At 36.9% G+C, this 25,173-nt stretch overlaps 1 non-coding gene across 1 annotated transcript; it reads left to right on the top strand.

Moving 5' to 3' along the window:
* Window positions 1-12,266: 12,266 nt before the first annotated feature.
* On the top strand, window positions 12,267-12,373 carry LOC141681168 (small nucleolar RNA R71). The gene has a single exon (XR_012558609.1). It is a non-coding gene; the product is annotated as a small nucleolar RNA R71 (small nucleolar RNA).
* The last annotated feature ends 12,800 nt before the right edge of the window (window positions 12,374-25,173 follow it).

Genomic DNA, 25,173 nt, shown 5'->3' with positions numbered 1-25,173 from the left:
TTCAATTACATCTGAAAGAATTTGCGGGTGATCCAACAAATCATCTAAAAGATGATGATCACTAGTATTTGAGTGGGGCTCCTCCCTGAGTTGTAAAGAGGGAGAATCAGGAATTGATGGGAATAACATATCCACATCTAGAGATGGTGAAGAAGTGTGTGGTGATTGATGTGTGTTAATTGTGAGAGAATGGGGCTGTGACTCCACATTTGTTGGAGCCACATCAAACTGAGTTTGAGAAGGCATAGATACAGATGGATGTATCTGTGCAGTGTGTGCACCCTGTGTAGAAGATTGGGTTCTTGCTCTCTTTCTTCTAATAAAGGCTTTTGTTGGTGAGTGTTTGGCTTTAGTGTCCCTCCCTCGTTTGTTCTGTGTTCCTGGTTGGGAACTATTTTCAATAGTTACATCCTTTTGGGAGGATGCAGCTAGGGATATGCTAGTAACCCTTTCAACCACCACAGCTTTTTGAGAAACTGTGGCTTGGCTAGCTTGGGAAGCACTTAACTCTCCTTCCTTATCCTGGGGGTTTCTTTGATGTTCACCCCTCCCCTCACCACTCACACCCTGTTCACTCCCTTCAAGGTTAATGGTAGATGTTACAACTGTTGTCTTTTGAGAAACAACATAGGTAGTTTTCTTTGTCTTTGATTTTGAAAGTTTAGTTTTGGTGACCTTGGTAGGAATCTGTTGGGGCATTGTCACAGATTCCATGGCCACACTAGAAGATAAAGAAATAGAGGGGTTGGAAGAAGTAGGAGTTGTAGAAGCAATTACCTCACTTACCTGAGGTGCATTCATGATTGGTAAATATACCAATGGCACACTGCTGTTGAGATCCATTCTCAATAAATCTGCAAGAACTCTTTTCTCTTGTGCCCAGTACTTGAGTTTATTATTCTCATTGGTTATGACCAAACCTTCAACAACATGGTTAGCCAATAACATAAAGAATCTAGCATAATAGATGTTATTAGATCTATTAGCTTTGTTACCTAATCTAGTACCCAATTCTAGCATAACATAGTTGCTAAAATTAAAATACCTATCAGAAACAAGCATATAGAGCATATTAACAAGAGATGAAGTTATGGCATCAAAATTGCTAATTTTCCCAGAGAAAACCTTGATAAAGGCATCCCCAAGAAAACTCCATTCTTTCCTAAGGCCTTTTCTTTTAATACTCCCTAAACTAGCAGAGTTAAGAGAATAACCTATGGAATCTAACATGCTGGATACATCATTATCAGTGTGTGGTGTCATGGCATTGTTCTCAGGTAATTTAAAACATGCTAGTAAATCATCACAGTTAACACAGTGATTTTTACCTTTGAGAGTGAAAGAGATGGTCATATCTATGGAGTTGAACTCAGCAGTTGTCCAAATCTCCTCAACTACTTCACAGTAAATCGTTGGGGCTTCCAGCATTGCATAGTTAAGTTTACAGTTTTTGATGAAGTCCATCATTTTGTGATAATCTGAGTGGGCTTCATTCTTTGCTACCAAAGCTATGAAATTGTTCTTCTCATAGATGAATCCGGATTGAGACATAATCTTTACTACTGGTGCCATTGTTGTGAGTAGAATTTGCAGAGAATAACTTGAAGGTTTTGCAGAGAGAAAATGGTAAAAGCTTTGAAATTTCAAGAAAGCGTAAAGTAAAAAATGAAAAATCAGAAGGGCTTATATACTTTCTTAAATTAAAAAGCATAAATAAGAGATTAAACAATAAATATATGTAAGTGAATTTCAGCCGTTTAAGAATAAACTGTAAGTATTCTAAAAACTACCTTTAAAACAAATACATACAGCTGTATTTATGAGTATCAACGGTTAAGACAATAGAATCAACAGCTGTGAAACACTTGAATCGACTGATGTGATATTTTAACGGATAAGGTAAACTGTCATCCGTTGAAGAGCACTTCAGTTTTATCCGTTGACGGATAAAAATTCCAGAAATGTATATGACTTTCAACGGATAATGAACATCCGTTGACAGAACAATTTTGACTTTCAACGGATAGGGAATATCCGTTGATGGAATAATCTGTGTTAAAAATCAAATTTGTTCTTGCAGCTAATACATTTCAGGCTTCAATTCAAATTGCAATAAGGACATGAATTTTAAGAGTAATTAAGCATACCTAGCTCACTTACCAATCTTGTGAATGTTGATTCATCAAGTGGCTTGGTAAATATGTCTGCAATTTGTTGTTCACTTGGAACAAAATGAAGTTCCACTGTACCTTTCATCACATGTTCCCTAATGAAGTGGTACTTGATATCAATGTGCTTGGTTCTTGAGTGCTGCACTGGATTTTCAGTAATGGCAATGGCACTTGTGTTGTCACAAAATATTGGAATTTTTTCAACAGTCATACCATAGTCAAATAACTGGTTCCTCATCCATAGTATTTGTGCATAGCAACTACCAGCTGCAATGTACTCAGCTTCAGCTGTTGATGTGGAAACAGAATTCTGCTTCTTGCTGAACCATGATACAAGCTTGTTCCCTGGAAATTGACAGGTGCCTGTTGTGCTTTTCCTGTCTATTTTGCAACCTGCATAATCTGCATCTGAGTAGCCAATTAGATCAAAACCAGACTCTCTAGGGTACCAAATTCCTAGATTTGGAGTCCCCTTGAGATATCTGAAAATTCTTTTAATGGCCACTAAGTGAGATTCTTTAGGGTCAGCTTGAAATCTAGCACAGAGACATGTAGAAAACATTATGTCAGGTCTACTAGCAGTTAAATATAAAAGTGAGTCAACCATGCCTCTATAACTTGTAATATCCACAGACTTTTCAGCCTTGTTTAATTCAAGCTTAGTGGCAGTGGCCATGGGAGTTTTTGCAGGTGAACAATCCATTAAGTCAAACTTCTTTAAAAGATCATAAATAAATTTAGTTTGACTAATGAAAATTCCACTACTAACTTGTTTTACTTGTAACCCAAGAAAGTAAGTTAGCTCTCCCATCATGCTCATTTCATATTTACTTTGCATTAATTTAGCAAACTTTTTCAAAGCTTATCATCTGTAGATCCAAATATAATATCATCTACATAAATCTGTACAAGTATCTTAGAGCCATTAACATTTCTAAAGAAGAGAGTTTTGTCAACAGTACCTCTTGTGAAATGATTATCTAGAAGGAACTTTGACAAAGTCTCATACCAGGCTCTAGGTGCTTGCTTTAGTCCATAGAGTGCTTTCAACAGATAATACACATGGTCTGGAAAATTTTGATCGTCAAAACCTGGAGGTTGGCTTACATAAACTTCTTCCTCCAATTCCCCATTTAGAAATGCACTCTTGACATCCATCTGATAGACTTTGAAATTGGCATTAGCTGCATAGGCTAGAAAGATTCTGATGGCTTCAAGTCTTGCAACTGGAGCAAATGTTTCATCAAAATCTATTCCCTCTTGTTGAGAATAGCCTTTAGCAACCAATCTGGCTTTATTCCTTATGACAATGCCATTTTCATCCATCTTGTTTCTGAATACCCATTTTGTGTCAATGGAACTCTTGTTCTTTGGCTTGGGTACCAGCTTCCAAACTTTATTTCTCTCAAATTGGTTCAGCTCTTCCTGCATAGCTAATATCCAATCTGGATCCATTAAGGCTTCTTCCACTTTCTTAGGTTCCTCCTGAGATAGAAAACTACTATACAGACATTCATTTTGAGTAGCTTTTCTTGTTTGCACTTTAGATGATGCATCACCAATGATCAGTTCAAAGGGATGATTCTTGGTCCATTTCCTTTGAGGTGGAAGATGTGCTCTAGATGAGGTGGCCTCAGTATTGTCGTGATGTGAGATAGAGTGTTGATCAGTTGAAACTCCCCCTGAGCTGTTGGTCCTTTGCAGGAAACTTGGAGTTCTATCAACTGATGATGTAAATTGATTATCCATTGATGAACTATGATCAACAGATGCTTCATTATGTACTTCAACGGATGATGCACTATGTCTTTCAACGGATACTGCATTGCCTCTTTCAACGGATGCAGAATTTTGTGCATTATCCAAGGGCATATCTTGAATCCCTTTTGAAGTGTCATCTCCATCAATCTTCTCTTCACTATCATCACAATATATCTCAATGTTGTCAAATTTGAGTCTTTCATGGTGTCCCTCATCTGTTAGTCCATCAATCTTTTTATCATCAAACACAACATGCACAGATTTCATAACAATGTTGGTTCTTAGATTGTAGACCCTATAAGATTTTCCAGCTGAGTAACCAACAAATATCCCTTCATCAGCCTTTGCATCAAACTTCCCTTTATGGTCAGATTGATTTCTCAGTATAAAGCATTTACATCCAAAGACATGAAGAAAGTTTAGAGTTGGCTTTCTTCTCTTGAACAACTGATAAGGAGTCATGCCTTTAGCTTGATTGATCAAAGAAATATTATGAGTGTAGCAGGCACAATTAACAGCTTCATCCCAGAAATATGTTGGTAACTTTGATTCTTCAAGCAATGTTCTAGCAGCCTCAATTAAAGATCTGTTCTTTCTTTCAACTACCCCATTTTGCTGAGGTGTTCTTGGAGCTGAGAACTCATGCATGATTCCATTTTCTTCACAGAACAGCCTCATTGTCAAATTCTTGAACTCAGTTCCATTGTCACTCCTGATATTCCTAACCTTCAAGTCAGGATGATTATTGACTTGCCTGATGTGATTGATAATGATTTCACTTGCTTCATCCTTTGATCCAAGAAAATAGACCCATGAAAACTTTGAGAAGTCATCTACAATCACCAAGCAATATCTTTTTCTTGCAATTGACAATACATTGACTGGTCCAAACAAATCCATATGTAGCAGCTGTAATGGTTCATCAATTGTTGTTTCAAGCTTCTTTTTGAATGATGATTTCCTTTGTTTGCCTTTCTGACAAGCATCACACAAACCATCCCTTGAGAATTCAACAAGAGGAATTCCTCTAACTAAGTCCTTTTTGACTAGATCATTCATTGTCTTGAAATTCAAATGGGATAGCTTCTTGTGCCATAGCCAACTTTCAGCTGAACTTGCTTTGCTGAAGAGACAAGTAATAGATTCTGCATCTGTAGAGTTGAAGTCAGCTAAGTACACATTTCCTTTTCTAACTCCAGTTAGAACCACTTTATTGTCTTTCTTACTGGTGACAACATAGGCTTCTGAATTGAAGGAAATTGTATTCCCTCTATCACATAGTTGACTGATGCTCAGTAAGTTGTGCTTGAGACCATCAACTAATGCAACTTCATCAATTATGACATTCCTTGTTGAAATCAAGCCATATCCCATAGTAAACCCTTTGCTGTCATCTCCAAAGGTTATGTTAGGGCCAGCTCTCTCCTTAAACTCTGTGAGCAGGGAGAAATCTCCTGTCATGTGTCTTGAACAGCCACTGTCCAAATACCATATATTTCTTCTTTTTCCCTGCACACCATAAAATCAATCAAGTTGATTTTGGTACCCAAGTTTCCTTGGGTCCATTCTTGTTAGCCTTTCTCCTAGACTTCATTCCTCCTGCATCTTTAGACTTAGGTAACTTTGAGTCAACCTTGATCTTAGATGTAGTTGGTTGAGGTGTAGGGTTAGTCACAGAATCATTTAGCACATTTGGAATTTGATAAGGCATGGATTGTGCAAGCATGTTATTTCATATTGGCATATTGTATGGCAATTGAGGCATACTAAATGCAACAAGATAAGGATTCTTAAAATATGGCATGTTTGCAAAATGTGCATAAGGATTCTGTTGAGACATAACAGGCATAGCATGCAGAGGTGATGCAGACATATTAGGCATGGAAGAGGACACAGGTATGAGAGTTTTCTTAATAGATTTGCAATTAGCAGATAGATGATTAACACTACTACAATGCACACAGCTTTTTCTAGGAGCATACTTATGAGGTGTGTAATTGTTATGTTTGTTAACCCCTACCTTCCCATTTCTATTAGATTTCCTTTTAGTTTCCTTTTTATCCTCAACCACTTTGAGCCTATTCTTTAACTGTTCTAAGGTCATGTGTCCTATATTCACCTTACTGAAATCTTTGGATGTGCTTGCTTCTTCTTTAACAAAGTTCTTGGAAGTTGAACCAAACTTTTTGTTGAGTTTCTTTAGATTTTCACTTTTAGAAACATCTGCCTGTTTTAATTGAGGAACCTTCAACGGATGCTCCTTTTCTTCCTTCAATGGATAACTTTCATCATCCGTTGATTCCACATCCGTTGATAGCCCATCAATTAATTCCAGTTTCTTTTTGTTTTTATCCCAGGCAGTCTCACAGAATGATTCAATTCCTTGGACCTTGGAAATTTGAGCACTAACATCCCTAGATGTCTTCCAGGCTTTAATCACCTCTTGCTCTCTCTCTAATTGATTAGAAAGTATTTCTACTTTCTTAACAGATTCAGCTAGTTCATTTTCAACAGATATACAATGTAGCTTAGTTTTCTCTAGGTCAATCAACTTATCTTCTAACACAGCATTTCTATTACTTAAAAACAAATTGTTATCTTTAATCCTACTATTTTCTTTAGCAAGAGATTTAAGAGACACACGCAAATGATACAGTTCAGTAGACATGTCATTAAAAGCATCATTGCACTCTTCTTTAGTAAGCTGTGTTAAATCAGTAGTGATTACCTGGTTGCTTGATGAACTAACTTCATTTTCCTCAGAATCAGCCATGAGAGCCAAGTTGACATATTCCACATCTTCATCCTCTTCTTCTCCATCAGCTGCCCAGTCTTTTTCTTGAGTAATGAAAGCCCTCTCCTTTTGCTTGAGCAGATCAAAATATTTCTTTTTGTAATCTACTTGGTCAGATTTCTTCTTTTCAGAAGTTGGCTTTCTGCACTCACTTGCAAAGTGTCCACTTATACCACAATTGAAACACTTGAACTTGGATTTGTCCACCATGTTCTTATGAGGTTTAGTGGCTCTAGTGTTTTTCCTAAATTTCATCTTTGCAAATCTTCTGGACAGAAATGCAAGATGCTCATCAATACCATCAGAGTCATCTTGGCTGGAGTTGTCTTCATTCTCAGCAACTTGCTCCTTACCCTTGCTTGATTCGGATTTGCTTGTGCCATCTTTGGAGTTTAATGTTGATCTCACAGTTTCTTGTCTGCATTCTTTCTCATTTTCAGCTACCAAGGCAACTGAACCTCCTTTCTTTCTTCCCTTCTCCAATACCTCATCCTGTTCCAGCTCTAGTTCATAAGTCTTCAAGATTCCATATAATCTTTCAAGAGTGAAGTCCTTATAATCTTGAGAGTTTCTCAAGGAGACAGTCATGGGTTTCCATTCCTTTGGCAAGGATCTTAAAAATTTAAGATTTGAATCCTTCACCTGGTACACTCTACCATACAGCTTCAGTCCATTCAACAGCTTTTGGAATCTATTGAATGTGTCATTTAAAGATTCATTTTCTTCAAAATGAAAATACTCATACTGTTGAATGAGAAGCTGCATTTTGTTTTCTTTTACTTGTTCTGTACCTTCACACAGTAGCTGAACTGTGTCCCAAACCTCTTTGGCAGTTGTGCAATTTATCACATTATCAAACATATCCTTGTCAAGACCATTAAACAAAATGTTCATAGCCTTCTTATCCTTGTGGACTTCTTCTGTGTCTTCCATTGTCCATTCTGCTCTAGGTTTTGGAATGGATTGACCAACAGCAATTGTGGTCGTAGCAACTGTGGCTACTTTGTGGGGAATGTGAGGACCATTCTCAATGCAGTTTACATAACCTTCATCTTGGGAGAGTAGATGAAGGTGCATTTTCACCTTCCAATGGTGATAACTGTCTTTGTCAAGAACTGGGATTTTTACTTCAATATCCTTCTTACTCATCTTTGTTAGTTTCCAAGATCTTTAAACTCTTTGTGTGTCAAGAGCCTGCTCTGATACCAATTGATATTCCTAATGAACTAACAATGAGATTTACAGAAGGGGGGTTGCATGTAAATCTCAAAACTTTTTCAAGTTTTGAGCAGTTTCAAAGGCTATGTGTTTAAGATAAACAAGTGTATGAATTGCTTTAAGCTAATACCGACATATATATATTCAAACACTAATGTAAAGAACACAACAGACCTTAAAAACTTTTCTGGTGGATTGTTGTTCCACCAGAGATGGTATTTCAGAAAATCTGTGATTCAAGAAGTTGATCACAGCTGCGTCCTAGTACAAACTAGATAATTTTTCTCTCAAGATTTTTCTAAACAGCTCTGGAAAAATTCTCTTCTAATTACTAGCTGCTACTTGGTTTATATATCACCAAGTTTACAAGTGAAGACAAAGATAAAAAGTACAATAATAAAATAAGTTTTCCACTTGTTTCTTCTCCATTTTACTCCAGTGCATTGTTGACTATTGCCTCTTTATACTAGAGTAGAACGGCTGCTTTTTCTGATGTTCCTGAAATAGGCTACCACATCTCATTTGTCTCTGTCAACCCATGTGCATCTGTTTGTAGGTACAATTACCACTTGTCAACTGCTATTTAACAGAACATCCGTTGAAGCCTTCATCCGTTGATGGCTTTATCCGTTGATGTGTTAGCAGTTGAAGCTCTATCCGTTGATGCACTCATCCGTTGAAGGATGTTATCCGTTGAAGCTTTAGAGACATCCGTTGAAGCTTTGTTTCTCATCCGTTGAAGGTCTTTAAGTTATCCGTTGACACCATTTCATTTATACAAAATTACAAGGCATGAAATACTTACAATTGGCCTTCCTATCTGCATATCCTCTAGTAGTCAACATGACTTATAATTTCCCTCAAAATTTAAGAATTTATATCTCAAATTCAGAGACTGAAATGTGCTACAACACTAGACTTATTTCTAAGTAAAGCTACACCATCAACGGATAGCCAAAATGGTCTTATCCGTTGAGGCTACAAACACTAGATTTCTACTTAAGTGTTTTGTTAAACATATCATCAAACTAATGCACATATATTCCTAACAATAAGGGTTACAAAAAGTCCATAATTTTTGAGGTTATTACAACTCACCTCTCGTCAAGACAATCACCAGGTTATAAACAGAATAAACGATAAACACAAAATGACTGACAACACTTCAATTTTATCAGAGTTATACAAGGATTCATGCTTTTATTGATAACACATGAAAAACACAAACATGCTTATTTGATCTTGCAATGAGCGAGGTCGACAAAAGACTTATATAATAATACCCATGTAGCGAGCGTTAGGTTAGCGGATCCCAGACTATAAAAGCGTTAGGTCACTAGGCACAAAGTCCCCTAGAACTTAATAACTCGAGTATTAAAGAGCCCACTCGTGATCAGTTATGCATAACACATATTTTTTTTCTTTTTTCTTTTTCTTTTTTTTCTCATGTTCTGAACGAGTGTGTTTCGCTCCATCTCGCTCAACCCTAGACTACTCATATAAATATGAGTCGGCTACTAGCCATTTGACGCCTAACCACAACTAGCATTGACATCCAATGTTTTTCTCCAATTTTAAAAATCCATGTTATTTTGTCACTAAGAGAATAGCATAAATTCTAGACATAAACAAGTGATTAAACCTCGACAAACAAAAAAGTCATGATCATGATCTAGCACTCAAGCAACCTATAAGACTTAGTGAAAATTTTCTTGTTTCTAGCATGCAAATCAATTCGTTAGGACTTAACATTCCTCTATACGACATCACTACACTCGAATCAACATCACAAATTAATCGGAAAAGCAACCTAAGGGATCATGATATAATGACAATACAACTATATGCAACATACTAATCATGATAACAAATACGCAAAATAAAAATAAATACAAATAACTACATGACAAATATGCAAACTATATGAACTAAACTATTATGAACATGCATCTATATGGACTCACACACAAATATTTCTTAACTATCACCCCCAAACTTAAAAATTTTAATGTCCCCATTGAAGGTAATAACAAGGAATCAAGGCATACCTAGTCGTCAGGAGGATCACCCTCTTCGGGTGGAGGATCAGGTGGCTAATCAACCTCGACACCAGTGTCTCAGAAAATAGTACCCAAAGTATGTGTCAAATCTTCAGCAAAACATCTGTGGATGTCATGTATGGCCTCCATACGCCTAGTCAATCGCCTGTACTGCTCATCACCAACACCCTTCCTATCAACTGCCTGCTCCACATGAGAAGAACCTTCTTTAGGCACGGGAGGATCCATTCGGCCACCCTCTACATCATCAAAAATATATTCCAAGCCCTTGCCTCAGGGTGCACCTAAGAATGCATAACTCAAGTGATCTGGTAGTGAGTTGAGCTCAAGTGTGGGAGCTTCTTCAATAGACGGATCGAGACACTCCTAAGAAATTTTTAGCTCTGCTAACCCAAGAAAATCGAATGACATATCCAACTTCCTCTTCCACGGAGGTGCATTCAAAACCTGCAGTTGCTCTGCTCCTTCTTCATCTTCAATAATTGATTCCCTTATTAGGGATCTCTCTAAGGTATCTGACTTTGGCAATTGCTCAAGCTCCGAATTCACGACATAGTCGACCCGCTCAACTTTCAAGCACTTATCTTTATCTGTGGGTAACTTTATTTCCTTGAACACATTAAAAGTGACCTTTAGATCTTGAACCTTCATCGTATGCTCTCCTTTTTGCACATCGATCATAGTTCGGCCTGTAGCTAAGAATGGTCTTCCCAATATAATGGGAATCTTCTTATCCCTCTCAAAATCTAGAATTACAAAGTCAGCAGGAAAGATGAGTTTCCCCACCTTGACCAAGACATCCTCCATTATACCTCGTGGATAAGTGATGGTCTGATTGGCCAACTGTAAAGACATGTTTACCGGTTTTGGATCAGGTAGACCAAGCTTCTTGAAAATGTACAAGGGCATCAGATTGATGCTAGCTCCCAAGTCACACAAACACTTGTTGAAAGACAGATTTCCAATGGTACAAGGTATCTTGAAGCTTCCTGGATCTTTAAGTTTAGGAGGTAGTTTTTGTTGCAACACATCACTGCATTCTTCCGTTTGAGCAACGGTTTCCAACTCCTCAAGTTTTAGCACTCGAGATAGAATACCCTCCATGAACTTAGCATAGCTCGGCATCTGTTCTAGAGCTTCAGTAAAAGGTATGTTAATGTGTAACTTCTTGAAAACCTCCAAAAACTTGGCAAATTGTTTGTCAAACTTATGATTTTGAAGCCTTTTAGGAAATGGCGGAGGTGGACATACTTGTTTATCCCCTGTATTATCCTCAGGAGGATTGTTTCCAACAGATTTCTTCTTCGGTTCCACCTCGGCATCCTTGTGCACCACTTTTTCAGCTACAATCTCATTTTCTGGAATTGGCAAGGGTGCAGACGCACCTGCATTCTGGACAGAATTTTCAGACTTTTTGTCTTGCTGAATTTGGGGGATTGCGATCTCTCCAGACCTCAAGGTGATGGCGTTCACATATTCTTTAACTTCCCTCTTTCCTGGATTGGCTTCTGTATCACTAGAAAGCGTTCCTGATGGTCGATTCAATTAGGCGTTAGCAATTTGCCCTATTTGGTTCTCCAGAGCCTTGATAGAAATAGCCTGGCTTTTGCATATAAGAGCCTGGGTTTTGCACATAAGCCACAACTCCTCCAATTCAGATTTTTCATTCGAAGATAGACCTGCACCTCCACGAGTTTGCTGTTGCATTCCCATTGGCTGAAACTGTTGCCTTGGTACAAATTGTTGCTGAAAACTAGGAGGATTGAATTGCTTATTTCCAAACTACTGGAATGGTTGTTGCATCACATATTGATTATTGCTCCAGCTGAAGTTAGAATGATTCCAGTTGTCAGGATAATAAGTGTATGGAACTGGTTGTTGCAATCTCTGAAAGTTCCTCACAAGCTGAGTTGATTCACAAGATATAGCATAATGCTCCGTCGCATGCGCATCTGCACACAGCTCACAAACACTAGCCATCTGATTAACTCCATGGTTAGCCGGAGAATCGATTTTCATGGCTATCGCCTTTAGCTGAGCAGTGATATCCATAGCTGTATCCACCTCAAGAACTCCTGCTACCTTTCCCTGTGGCAATCTTTGGGTTGGATACTGATATTCATTAGCAGCCATTAGTTCAATTTGCTCATAAGCTTCCCCATAGCTCTTTGCCCATAATGTTCCACCTGATGCTGCATCGAGCATGGGTCTGGACTGGGCTCCCAAACCATTATAAAGCAATCGATGATCATCCAATCGGGAATTCCATGATGCGGAGACTTCCTAAGCATCTTCTTGTAGCGCTCCCAAGCTTCACATAAAGATTCTCCTGATTGCTGCACAAATTGAGTAAGAGCATTCCTGATTTCAGCTGTCTTCGCCATAGGGAAGAATTTAGTAAGAAATTTCTGAGCAAGATCTTCCCAAGTAGTGATCGAACCTGTTGGTAGAGAATGTAACCAGCACTTAACTTTATCCCTCAGAGAGAATGGGAAAAGTCTCAATTTTACAGCATCTTCCGAAACACCATTGAACCTGAAGATGTCGCAGATCTCTATGAAATCCCTAATGTGCGTATTGGGATCTTCCGTTGGAGAACCCCCAAACTGGATTGAATTCTGCACCATCTGAATTATGTCAGGCTTGATCTCAAAGGTATTAGCTGCGATAGCTGTCCTGACAATGCTAGATTGAATGACATTGATCTTTGGTTAAGAAAAATCCATCAACACTTTCGTTAGTGTTGTTGGTTCTCCCATTATAATGATTCCTTCTTCTTCAACTTTCTAAACTTCTTCAAAAACAAGTTCAACTTCGTCCAGTATTTCCTTACGAGATTGAGAACATGTTCGCATACACGCTCTCTCGAGTAGTTGAAACACAAACAAGTAAACCGTGAAAATAAAAGAATCTGAGTCAGTAAACTTTAACGCCTACTGATGTCAAGCACATAAATTAAAAATTAACACTGAGTCCCCAACAGCGGCACCAAAAATTCGTTATGGCAAAAACACACGCTAAAATTACACGCAAGTATACGCCTTCGCAAGTAGTATAAGATATAAATCAGATTTATTCTTACAGAGACTCTTTTTAGTTAACTTAAGATTATGCACATATGCACAATGGTATGGCTATCGCTCAATGCTAAGACAATAACAAGTTGAGATGTTGAAAACTAAGATTAAACTAACATGCAATTAACTAAGAATAAAAGTGATTAAATTAACTATATGAGACAAACATGGGATTTTAACTTCATTAAATACTTCATTCAAAGTCATTGTTCTTAACCTTGGCATGCAATGGTGATGACAACTAATCAGATAACACGAAACTAGTAAACGCCAACTTTTGTTGTACAAATACCCTACTACCAGACATCCACAAAAGAGATAGAAGCTGAAGAGACACCAATTATGTTGAGACCCTATATGTCTATAGAATTTGACAACATAAAGGTTTAATGAACAAGTTATCTAGCGTGATTACATAGGGCAAGTAAGATGATTAAAATTACCTACGAATCATGCATAATAAATACATGAACCTAGGCTAGCATGGCAAGTTCTAAATCTTATAAACACAAAATGACTAACAACACTTCAATTTTATTAGAGTCATACAAGGATTCATGCTTTTTTTGATAACACATAAAAAACACAAACATGCTTATTTGATCGTGCAATGAGTGAGGTCCACAAAAGACTTATGCAATAATACCTGTGACGGCCTCAACCCCAGGGTCAGGAGTTGACGTCACCAACAACAATAATAATAAACATGACATAGTCCAAATCATTAATTATACATGACCACGACCCATTTTACCAAGACCTTTTCCAGGTTTAAGTATGATTCAGGTTACAACCATTACAAAACTGACTTACAACAAACCATCCTGATAATACTATCTTAATACAGCAACTCAATAGACCATCTTTGGTCCAACACAACTACCTCAGAAGAGCCTGACACGGAAGAAACTAGAACTCTACCCTGACTACCATGGGAGAATCTCCTAGGCATCTGCAATACATATATAAAATATTCTGCAAGGGTGAGCAATCAATTGCTCAGCAGTACCACTATATAAATGACAAGCAAATGGTTTAAAGTAAAGTAGTTATAGGAACATAATTCATAACTCGTTAGAAAACAAGTAAAACATGGTAAACATTCATAAACTGGATATTCAAACCTAGCATGCTCTGTAAAACAATAACATCAATAGTGTGATGTGTATAAATACCAGAGTCCAATTTTAGCATGCTATTTACATTTATAAAACCACTGTATCAATTACTTATTTCCTTACAGGAATCACAAAGCCAAATCAGATACATACGGATATGTGAAGACAGCTGATCAGGCTATCAACACCAGACGGCTCTAACTGCCATCCCATTTACCTATTCTGGAACTCAGAAACTAGCTAGGTCTCTGACCTGCTGGACTAATCGGTTATATAGTGCGCGCAACCGAATTAGCCTCTTACGCCACCTCAATAGGCCCCCTGGCCCCAATGTATCCCCTATCTGATCATTTTATCCAGTTTTCAAAATCACTTGTACCTATCTCATTTCAAAACCCTTCATTTTAACAGCACACATATAAAATCTAGTTCGCAATTCATTTCATTCGAGATAGGTACCTTTCGAAGTTACTTTTCCCCAAAACAGGTTGAAAATACTGATTTATAACTATATGGGATACGTAACTTAAAACATTTATGTTCCTTTACGAAAATAAAAAAATATTATTCTATTCATACGTACTGAACCATAAAAGAATGGTCAGGGTACTTGCCTTGCAGAGCTTACAACTATCACTAACTGATTGTGGATCGACCCGGACGCTCGACTTTATCAGCTTACTATCAGACTATCCTGGATCCGACTTTGACCCTCAGGTCCGCCACTTGGAACCTCACTGATCTTGTCGACTGGTCACTATGATATATCTAGTCCAACATCAATTCTCGAGTCGACTAGCACTTACAGGGTCGAACTATTTTATGTTAAACGTCTAGGTATGCTTGACATATCCTCGCTACCAATCTACCCATTCGATATCAAATCCCGAATCGAAATTATACATATTATAATAACACATGTAACAATTAGGGTTCACGTTCTCGAAATTGGTTCGGTGTTCATTTTCAGAAAATACGTATACTCGTCATTTTACGAAATTAGGTTTATTGGTTTTGGCAAAATACTTCACCACAACATACAATTAGGTTTCGTAAAATACTCAGTATGATTATACAAGTATACACGTTCGACCGTTATTTTCGACAATTATGATGTACTCTCCCGAATCTTCGAATTTAATTTTACGAAAATCGGCAGCGTCTCCTCTGTTTATCGGCCTACCCGTCAAAACATAATCGACATCAATTCACCACAAAAATCCATAATTTTACATTCCCAACAACCAATACCACTCAACAACCACAATCAAATCAATCATCCCATTACAATATATTGGATATATTTGAGATGTCATGTCTAATATGTTTCATGTTTAGTTTTCAGATCTTAACAAACAGGAAATATCAGTTCTTACTGGAATCAGGACTTACTGGAAGTCAGGACTTAAGGATATCAGGACTTAGATTATCAGAAGATAATATCAGAAGATGAATATCAGAACTTAAGTACTGGAGGACTAACAGTTAAGGAAGGAAGCTGATTTACAGGAAAGAAGATCGAGACTAATACAGAAGAAGATATGCATGGAAAGAGTTAGAGGACTAGAATAATTATATAAGATATCTGATTGATATATTTTAGGAGACAGAATAATATTCCATATCAATTAGAAGCTATCTTGAAACTGTGTGTCTATATGAACACAGATATAAGTTTACACTATATATGTCACGATCATCGAGAAGATCATACATTGTAACCTAGCAGCTCTCGTGATATTTGTTCATCATTGAGAGAGGACAGTTCCATTGTAACATAGTTTATTATATCGAATACATATGTTTTTTATTACTTGTATTCTAAATCGATTTGATTGTATTCTATACTGTATTTAACCCCCTTCTACAGTGTTGTGTGACCTAACAAGTGGTATCAGAGCCTATCTGTTAACACACATACAGTAAAAATCCAAAACAATCATGTCTGAAGAAGCAGAAAATCCAACCAAGCCCGCCAAAACTGAAGAAACTCCAAAGACTCAAACCCACAGTCGATATGAGACTATCAGGGTTCCCATGTTGAGACCTTCTGAGTATCCCATATAGAAAGTGAAGATGGTTATGTTTCTGAAAGCCACAGATCCAGAATACCTTGACAGAATTTATGAAGGACCGCATAAGCCAACCAAGCTCTCTGTTGTAGTTGCAGATCAGCAAGCAAAGACCATACCAAAGGAGAAAAGTGAATACACAGCTGAAGATATCTCATATATTGCCAAGGATGCAAAGGTAAGGCATTTGATGTATAGTGCCATTGATAATGTCATGTCAAACCGGGTAATTCAATGCAAGACTGCAAAGGAGATAAGGGATGCTTTGGAAACAAGGTACCAAGGAACTGATGCAATCAAAAAAAACAGGAGGACTACACCTACTCAAGAGTATGAGCAGTTTTACTCAAAAAGTGATGAGTCATTAACTGACTTATATGACAGGTTTGTCAAACTCTTGAATGATCTGTCACTGGTGGACAAGGAATATGATATTGAAGATTCAAATCTAAAATTCCTTTTAGCTCTTCCTGAAAGTTGGGATTTGAAAGATACTATTATAGGAGACAACTATGCTCCTGATGAAACTACTCTTGATGAAATTTACGGTATGCTCAAGACTTATGAACTTAAGATGGATCAAAGAAGCAAGATACATCGGAGAAAGTTAAGGACAGTTGCTCTTAAGGCTGAGGAGGAATCCCCCAAAGTGGTTATCTCAAAGAAAGGCAAAGGAAAGGCTCTCATCATAAAATCTGATTCAGAATCATCAAGTTCTGATGATGATGATTCAGAAACAGAAAGTTTACCTGAAGTAGATGCTGATGAGGAGATGATGAAGCTGTGTGCTCTTATGGTGAAGGGTATCACAAAGATAGCCTACAGGAAATTCAGAAAGGGAAAGAAGTTTTTCAGAAAAGGTAGAAGTTCTGATAAGAAGGGATTCAGAAAATCTGAAGACAAAGGAGGAAAGTCTGACGGAGGAGATTACTCAAATGTCAAATGCTATAATTGTGGTGAGAAAGGCCACATATCTCCTGACTACAAGAAAGGAAAGAGTGACAAAGGCAAGGCTCTTGTCACAAAGAAGAAAAGCTGGAAAGACACTTCAGATTCCGAAGATGAGGAGAACTATGCCTTGATGGCAAATGCTGATAGCAGTTCTAATGCTGCTGAGTTAAAGGTACCTCAAACAACTTATGCCTTTCATACTGATGATATTAGTGAGTTGAAATTATATCTTAAAACCATGTTCATTAGTTACAGAGATCAAACTTTAACATGTGAAAGAATAACTTCTGAAAATCTTGCTTTGAAAAGAGGAATGATTATTTAGAAAAAGAGTTAGTCATGTTCCATCAAACTCAAAAAGAAAGAGATGATGCCTTTTATGTTAGAGATGAATTGCTGAAAATGAATAAATCTCTAAAAACTGAGTTAGAAAAGGAGAGAGAGATTATCAGGACTTGGACTAACTCTGGTAGAGCAACTCAGGATATACTAAGTAGTGGAAACTGGAAAGAGGGCTTAGGTTATGGAGATGATAAAAGTGAAAAAGAAACTGAACAAGTTAAGCCAATTATTGTTAAACAAACTACTATGCCAAAGGTAAATCTTGTTAAATATGTAGCTAAAACTGTAAAGTCTGATTCTGAAAAGATGAAAGATATTGAGATAGAAGTGATAGCAGAGTCAACTTCTAACAAATTTGAACATGATAAACCAACTAAAATTAACATAGGCTTAATGAAAAAGAAGCAGCTTAAACACAAGCTGAAAGAAATAACCAGTGTGAACAAGGTAAAGGAAACTAGGAAAAATAGGAATGGAAAGGAAGGTGTGAATAAAAGCAATAATTATATGCCTGTTCCTAATGCTCCTAGAAAGAAATGCTATAACTGTGGAAACACTAACCATCTTGCTTCTTTTTTCAGGAAGAATAAGAATATAAACTCTTTACCTCCTAAGTCAGAAGTTAAGAGTCAGTATGTTAGGTTTAAACCACAAAATCCTTGTTTTCATTGTGGTAGTATATGGCATTCCATTTATACTTGTAAGGAATATCATAGTTTGTACTATGATTATTATTAGATAAAACCTTCTTTGAAGAAAGTTGCTTTAATTCCTTCTAGTTTAAAGTATGATACAAAGTCTGATACTATAAAATCTGATAAACAAAATGTTAGCATAAACTCTGATGTTAAATCCGCTGCAAATGTTAACAAACTTAATAAGGCCAAAGGATCCAAGCAAGTCTGGGTCCTTAAAACTAACCATTAGTGGTCTTTGTGATTGCAGGGCAACAGGAAGAACATTCTAGTTATGGATAGCGGATGTTCAGGACATATGACTGGAAATAAAGCCCTTCTATTAGACTTTGTGGAGAAAGTTGGCCCAGGAGTTTCTTATGGAGATGGCAACATTGGAAAAACTCTGGGATATGGCAAGATCAATCTTGGGAATGTCATCATTGAATTAGTAGCTCTAGTCTCAAGACTTAAACATAATCTGTTGAGTATAAGTCAAATCTGTGACAGAGGTTATCATGTGGATTTTTTTGAAGAACACTGTGAAGTTATAAGTTATTCTATAGGCAAAGTGATTCTGAAAGGCTACAGGCATGGTAACATTTATGAAGCCAGACTTTCAACAAGTACTGATGGTTCTGCTATCTGTCTATTGAGTAGAGTATCAATTGAAGAAAGCTAGAATTGGCACAAGAAACTCTCTCATTTAAATTTCAACATTATAAATGAGCTTGTAAAGAAAGATCTTGTGAGAGGACTGCCAAAAATAGTATTTGCTCCTGATGGCCTTTGTGATTCTGTTAGAAGGCAAAACAAATAAAATCTTCTTTCAAAAGCAAAATTGAGTCATCAATTCTTGAGCCTTATCACCTACTGCATGTTGATCTATTTGGTCCAGTCAATGTCATGTCTATTGCAAAGAAGAAATATGCTATGGTTATAGCGGATGAGTTCACAAGGTACACTTAGGTGTACTTCTTGCACAAGAAGAATGAAACTGCATTTACTCTAACTGATCATGTCAGACAACTGGATAAGTTGGTCGAAGATTCTGTTAAAATAATAAGGAGTGATAATGGCACTGAGTTCAAGAATTCGATTATGGAAGAGTTCTGCAAAGAGCATGGAATCAAGCAGGAATTTTCTGCACCTGGAACTCCACGGCAAAATGGAGTTGTAGAAAGAAAGAACATGACTCTGATTGGAGTTGCACGAACTATGCTAGATGAAGCAAAGTTGCCAACCTATTTTTGGGCTGAAGCTGTGCAGACTGCTTGTTTTACTCAAAATACTACACTCATAAACAAGTATGGAAAAACACCATATGAGATGGTGAAGAAAAATAAGCCAAATCTGAAATACTTTCATGTATTTGGTTGCAAGTGTTTTGTTCTTAAGACTCATCCTGAACAGCTGTCAAAATTTCATCTAAAAGCTGATGAAGGAATCTTTATTGGATATCCACTTTCCACAAAAGCCTTCAGAGTCTACAAGGGTTATCATGGAATCTATCAATGTCTCTTTTGATGATAAGAAGATTACTGGACTTGAAGATTTTGATGATCATGATCAGCTGAGATTTGAGAATGAAGATTTAAATTCTGATTCTGGAAATTCTAATGACTTAAATCCTGATCCTGTAAGTTCTACTGTATTAAGTTCTGATGTCATTAAAACCGTGGTAACAACTCCAAAGGAAAATGCACTTGTCCAGGGGAGCAAGCTAAAGATCCTACCACATCTCAAGACTCTCGACAAGCATCAGAACCTGTCACTGACTCTTCAAGTTCTGATTCATCTAGTTCTGATGAGCCCAGTACTGATAATTCTGGAAGCTCTGATTCTTCAACTCCTGAAAAATCAAACTCTAATTATGAAGTGTCAGAGAGCATAACTACAGGGGGTATCATAAAATGCTGATGGAGACAGCATGGATCATGGGGGAGGATCCAGTTCTAGAGATCAACTTCCATCTGCAAGGAAATGGACTAAAGCACATACACCTAATTTAATCATTGGAAATCCTGAAGCATGTGTCAGAACTAGAACTGAAACTTCAAATCAATGTCTCTATCATTCCTTTCTACCTCAGACTGAACCAAAAAAAGTGGAAGAAGCTCTTCAAGATGCTGATTGGGTGCAAGAAATGCAGGAAGAGTTGAATGAATTTGAAAGAAATAAAGTTTGGACCCTAGTGCCAAGACCAAAGAACAGATCTGTTATAGGCACAAAATGGGTATTCAGAAATAAAACTGACAGTGATGGCATAATTACAAGGAATAAAACAAGGTTGGTTGCTAAAGGATACTCTCAACAAGAGGGTATTGATTATGATGAAACATTTGCACCAGTTGCTAGATTAGAAGCCATAAGGATCTTTTTGGCTTATGCTGCTCACAAGAAGTTTAAAGTCTTTCAAATGGATATGAAAAGTGCTTTTCTCAATGGAGAATTGGAAGAAGAGGTATATGTTGAACAACCTCCAGGCTTTGTAGATCCTAAATTTCCCTATTATGTCTACAGGCTTGACAAAGCACTTTATGGCCTTATGCAATCTCCAAGAGCATGGTATGAGACTTTAGCTCAATTCCTTCTGGAAAGTGGATTTCACAGAGGCACAATTGACAAGACTTTATTCTACCTCAACCATGGAAAGGACTTACTTTTGGTACAGATATATGTTGATGATATCATATTTGGTTCTACATATTCCAAACTTTGTGAGAAGTTTGCAAAGCTAATACAGTAAAGATGTCAAATGAGTATGATGGGAGAACTCAGCTATTTTCTGGGCCTTCAAGTCAAGAAAATTGATGAAGGCACTTTTATCTGTCAATCCAAGTACACCAGAAATTTACTGAAGAAATTTAGAATACAAGATTGTTCAACTGCATCCACTCCCATGGCCACTACAATCAAGTTAGATAAGGATACTGGTAAATCATTAGATATTACTAACTACAGAGGTATGATTCGCTCCTTACTCTATCTAACTGCTAGTAGACCTAATATCATGTATTCTACCTATCTTTGTGCAAGATTTCAGGCTGATCCAAGAGAACCTCACTTAATAGCTGTGAAAAGAATTTTCAAGTACTTAAGGGTACAGATGATCTAGGATTGTGGTATCCTAGGGAATCAGATTTTAAGCAAATTGGTTACTCAGATGCAGATTTTGCAGGATGCAAAATAGACAGGAAAAGCACTAGTGGAAGCTGCCAATTTCTTGGAGGCAGATTGGTTTCTTGGTTTAGCAAGAAACAGAAGTCAATTGCCACATCAACTGTAGAAGCAGAATATATTGCTGCAGGAAGTTGTTGTGCACAGATTCTTTGGATGAAGAATCAGTTACTAGATTATGGGTTAGAATTTTCTGAAATCCCTATTTACTGTGATAATCAAAGTGCAATTGCTATGACAGGTAATCCAGTTCAACACTCAATGACAAAGCACATCAATATTAGGTACCATTTCATAAGGGAACATGTGGATGAAGGTACAATGTAATTGTATTTTGTTCCCACAAATCAACAACTAGCAGATATCTTCACAAAACCCCTACGTAAAGCTACTTTTATAAGATTGGTAAATGAACTTGGAATGGTTTCAGGTTCTTTCTCTAAATTTGCTTAGTTTTTGTTCTCATGCATCATACTTTATGATCAGTGTTTACAGATTGTATTATCTATATGTAATCTGTGCTTAATTTGAACATTCATCAAATGCTGATTGTTATCTGATGTGGATTAATATACTCTGATAAGTGTTTTGAATGTTCTGTGACTATTCAATCCAATGAGGATAACTGTGCTAGATGCTGACCTAGTAGTCTTTAACATACTAGAAATCCCATGTTTGAATTAGTTGTTTATGTGGAAACTCATTAACACAAGCAGATTCTGATATTAAGCTTAGTCAAGTTTACTTTGTGTATCTTATTACTAAGTCACAAATTAGATTCTTGTTTCTTATCTATCAAATTCTGATGTCAGTAAATCTTAAGAATGAACTAAGTGCTGATAAGCCTCACTTATCAAAAGATAAAGAAAAGAATAAAAGTCAGGTACTCCTTTGAGATCTAGAGTAAATATGTGAAAGGGAAGACCCAAGTGCATTGCTGGTATTAAGTAATATGCATTAGAAAAGCAAAAAAAAATCTTGGTGACTTTTTACACTCTATGATTACTGGAGAAATACTCTGATAACAGCGTAAATTCTGATAAGCAGTTGTGACTCACTTACACTGAGAAGCCACTGTAAAAAGGAATTTCAAAAGATGCATAAAATGAGCACAAACAGTTGAGATGGACTCTTGCATAAATTTGTTCTATAGTTGACATCATGACTGATGACAGATTTTAAGCATTTTTCTCAGTTATGCCTTATTTCTAAGATATACTGAAGTTTATCAGACTTTAATCTTTATCTGATATTTTGCTGAATGCACACACACTTTCACTACATATGAATGATGAAAATTACTATGGTGATTAAGTTGTTATTGACAAACAGTTAACTGTCAGTTGCATAAATTATGAGGACAAGTTCTGATGGAAGTTCTGATGATTAAATTCTAAAAAAACAAGTCAGTATTTGTATGAAGAATTACAGAACAAAATATTCACTTTTTGAGTACAGAAGCCATGTTCTGATGACTGTTAACATCTGATATAAGTTAAGTTTTGATATTAAATCCTGATGGAATCCTTGATTTTTACATGGCATTATTCTTTACTTGACTTATTTGTGGTAAAATCTGAGACAGTCATATTTAAATCAGAATATATTTGGGTAAGATAAAAACAGTCATAATCATTTTGGGTTAGTGGTAAACGTGTATGTCATGAAAACCTGCATGAGCACGGTAATTATTGCCTATTTTACGTGCCCATTAACTCCTGCTCTAGCCGTTTATTGACTGTTCACACATTGCCAGGTGTAAAGTGTATCCCATGCTTCAAAAATATAAATGTTAAGTGGAGAGAGTATATATATGGGAGTTAAAAGATTTTCTAATCTTTTATTTACTTTTCAATTCTTATCTCTTTTATTCTCTGTCTTTCTAATATTCTCTGAAGCGTTTTCTTTTAGGACTTTTAACAAACACTTTACAATTCTCACTTAATTTCTAACAGCGATGACACCAAAAGACGTGATTTTCAATGGAGCTAAGTTTGTTCCTAACAACTACTCCGCCATTTTTAGTAAGGCTGAAGCTTCATCGGAACTTCACTTCATTCAGGATTTTCTCGCTAATTCTGATATTGAGTTCGCTCTGACCCAACCTGATGCAGTCTCTGGAACTCAAGTGTTGGAGTTCTGGAGAAGTGGAGTATATGATGATGGTGGTGCTCAAGGGTCCCCAAGTATAATCTTTAGAACAGGGGAGGATGAGCATGTCGTAACCTTGGCTACAGTACGCCAAGCACTTCAGTTGCCTGAAAACAGAGCATATACAACTGTTGAGGAGCCCATTCTTCAAAATAAGATGGACAGTCTGGGGTATGAAAAGACATTGGCAAAGCTAGGTCAATTGAAGAGACCTTACATAAGGAGGTAATGGAGTTTCTTCTTTGACTGCATCACCAAGGCTTTTGCCAACAAATGTTCTAACTTCGATGCAATCCCTATATTCAGTCAACAAATCGGGTATGCTCTCTTTAATCAAACTGATTTTGATTATGCAAGTGCTGTTTTAGGTTTCATTGGGGATAGGTTGACAGAAGATAGGAATACGGTCTATTTTGCTAGATTCTGTCAGCTTATTTATAGTTTTTGTTATGATGATAAACCCCAATCAGCTAGTAAATTAATTTCATCATTCAGACTAGCCAAAAGAGCTTTTAATGACTTATTATCTACTGATAATAAGAAGGCTGTGTTAAGACCCCTCCGAGTTCCTTTATCTGTTAAACAGGCCTTAATAACCTATGATCCAGTTAAATACACTGCATTATATCCTAATGTTCAATCATTAGAACCTCAACCGTCAGCACCTACCACCTCTACATAAAAACCTCAAACTTCTCAACCATCAGCATAAACAACCAGACCTTCATCTTCCAAACCTTCTAAGAGGACAAAGTCTGTTACTCATCCTCCACAAAAGAGAAGGAAGATGATTCTCAGAGATGAGTCTGACAGTGAAGAGGAAACAATTGAAGCACGGGTTCATGCATCTAAACCTGTGACAGATGTAGCTGAGAATGTTACTTCTCAGAAAGAAATAACAGCTCAAAATTCTAATACTTTGAAAAGAAAGAATTCTTTAAGTTTTGTTGCTGCTGAAGCAACTCCTTCATTGCCAAGGAGATTGAAGAAAATGAAGGCAATGAGCTATTTGGCTAAGGCTCCATCAGAAGATACTAAAGAAGCTGAGGAAGGGGATAATGAATCTCTGATCTCACAAGAACCAGTTATCATTGAAACCCTTCCAGCTCAAGCCAAAGATACTGTTAATGCTACAGTTGTTACCCATCCTGTCTCTCCTATTAAAGCTACAGATGATGCTAAAGAACAAACTAAAAATTCCGAAATAGATATTCATAATTTGAATATACCTGAAGTACTTTATCTGGAAGCTCCATCTATAACAAAGACACCAGCTCTGGAGATAAATTCCGATCCTCGGAATTTAGGTGATGTTATTCCTGAATCTCTAGTTGCTTCACACACTGTTGAGCTATCAAAACAGCATGAGTCTTCCTCAAGTTCTGATGACAGTGTTTCTGCTGAGCATCCAGTTCCTAATCTGGGCAAGAAAGAATTGGTGAAGAAATTTGTTGAAAAGGAAGCACCTATTCCTTAGGAGGATACTCACAGAGGTGTTGAGTGGACCAAGAAGTGAATGAATCATATTTTATTCCATGTTCTAAAGTTCTGACAGAGCATATTGTAAAAGCTGATGTGTTGCTCACAAATGCTGATTTTAAGAC

This window comes from Apium graveolens, chromosome 8 (assembly GCF_009905375.1).
Source record: "Apium graveolens cultivar Ventura chromosome 8, ASM990537v1, whole genome shotgun sequence".
Classification (NCBI taxonomy): domain Eukaryota; kingdom Viridiplantae; phylum Streptophyta; class Magnoliopsida; order Apiales; family Apiaceae; genus Apium; species Apium graveolens.
Note: the sequence above shows the minus strand (reverse complement) of the source record. Positions and strands in the feature narration are given on the sequence as shown.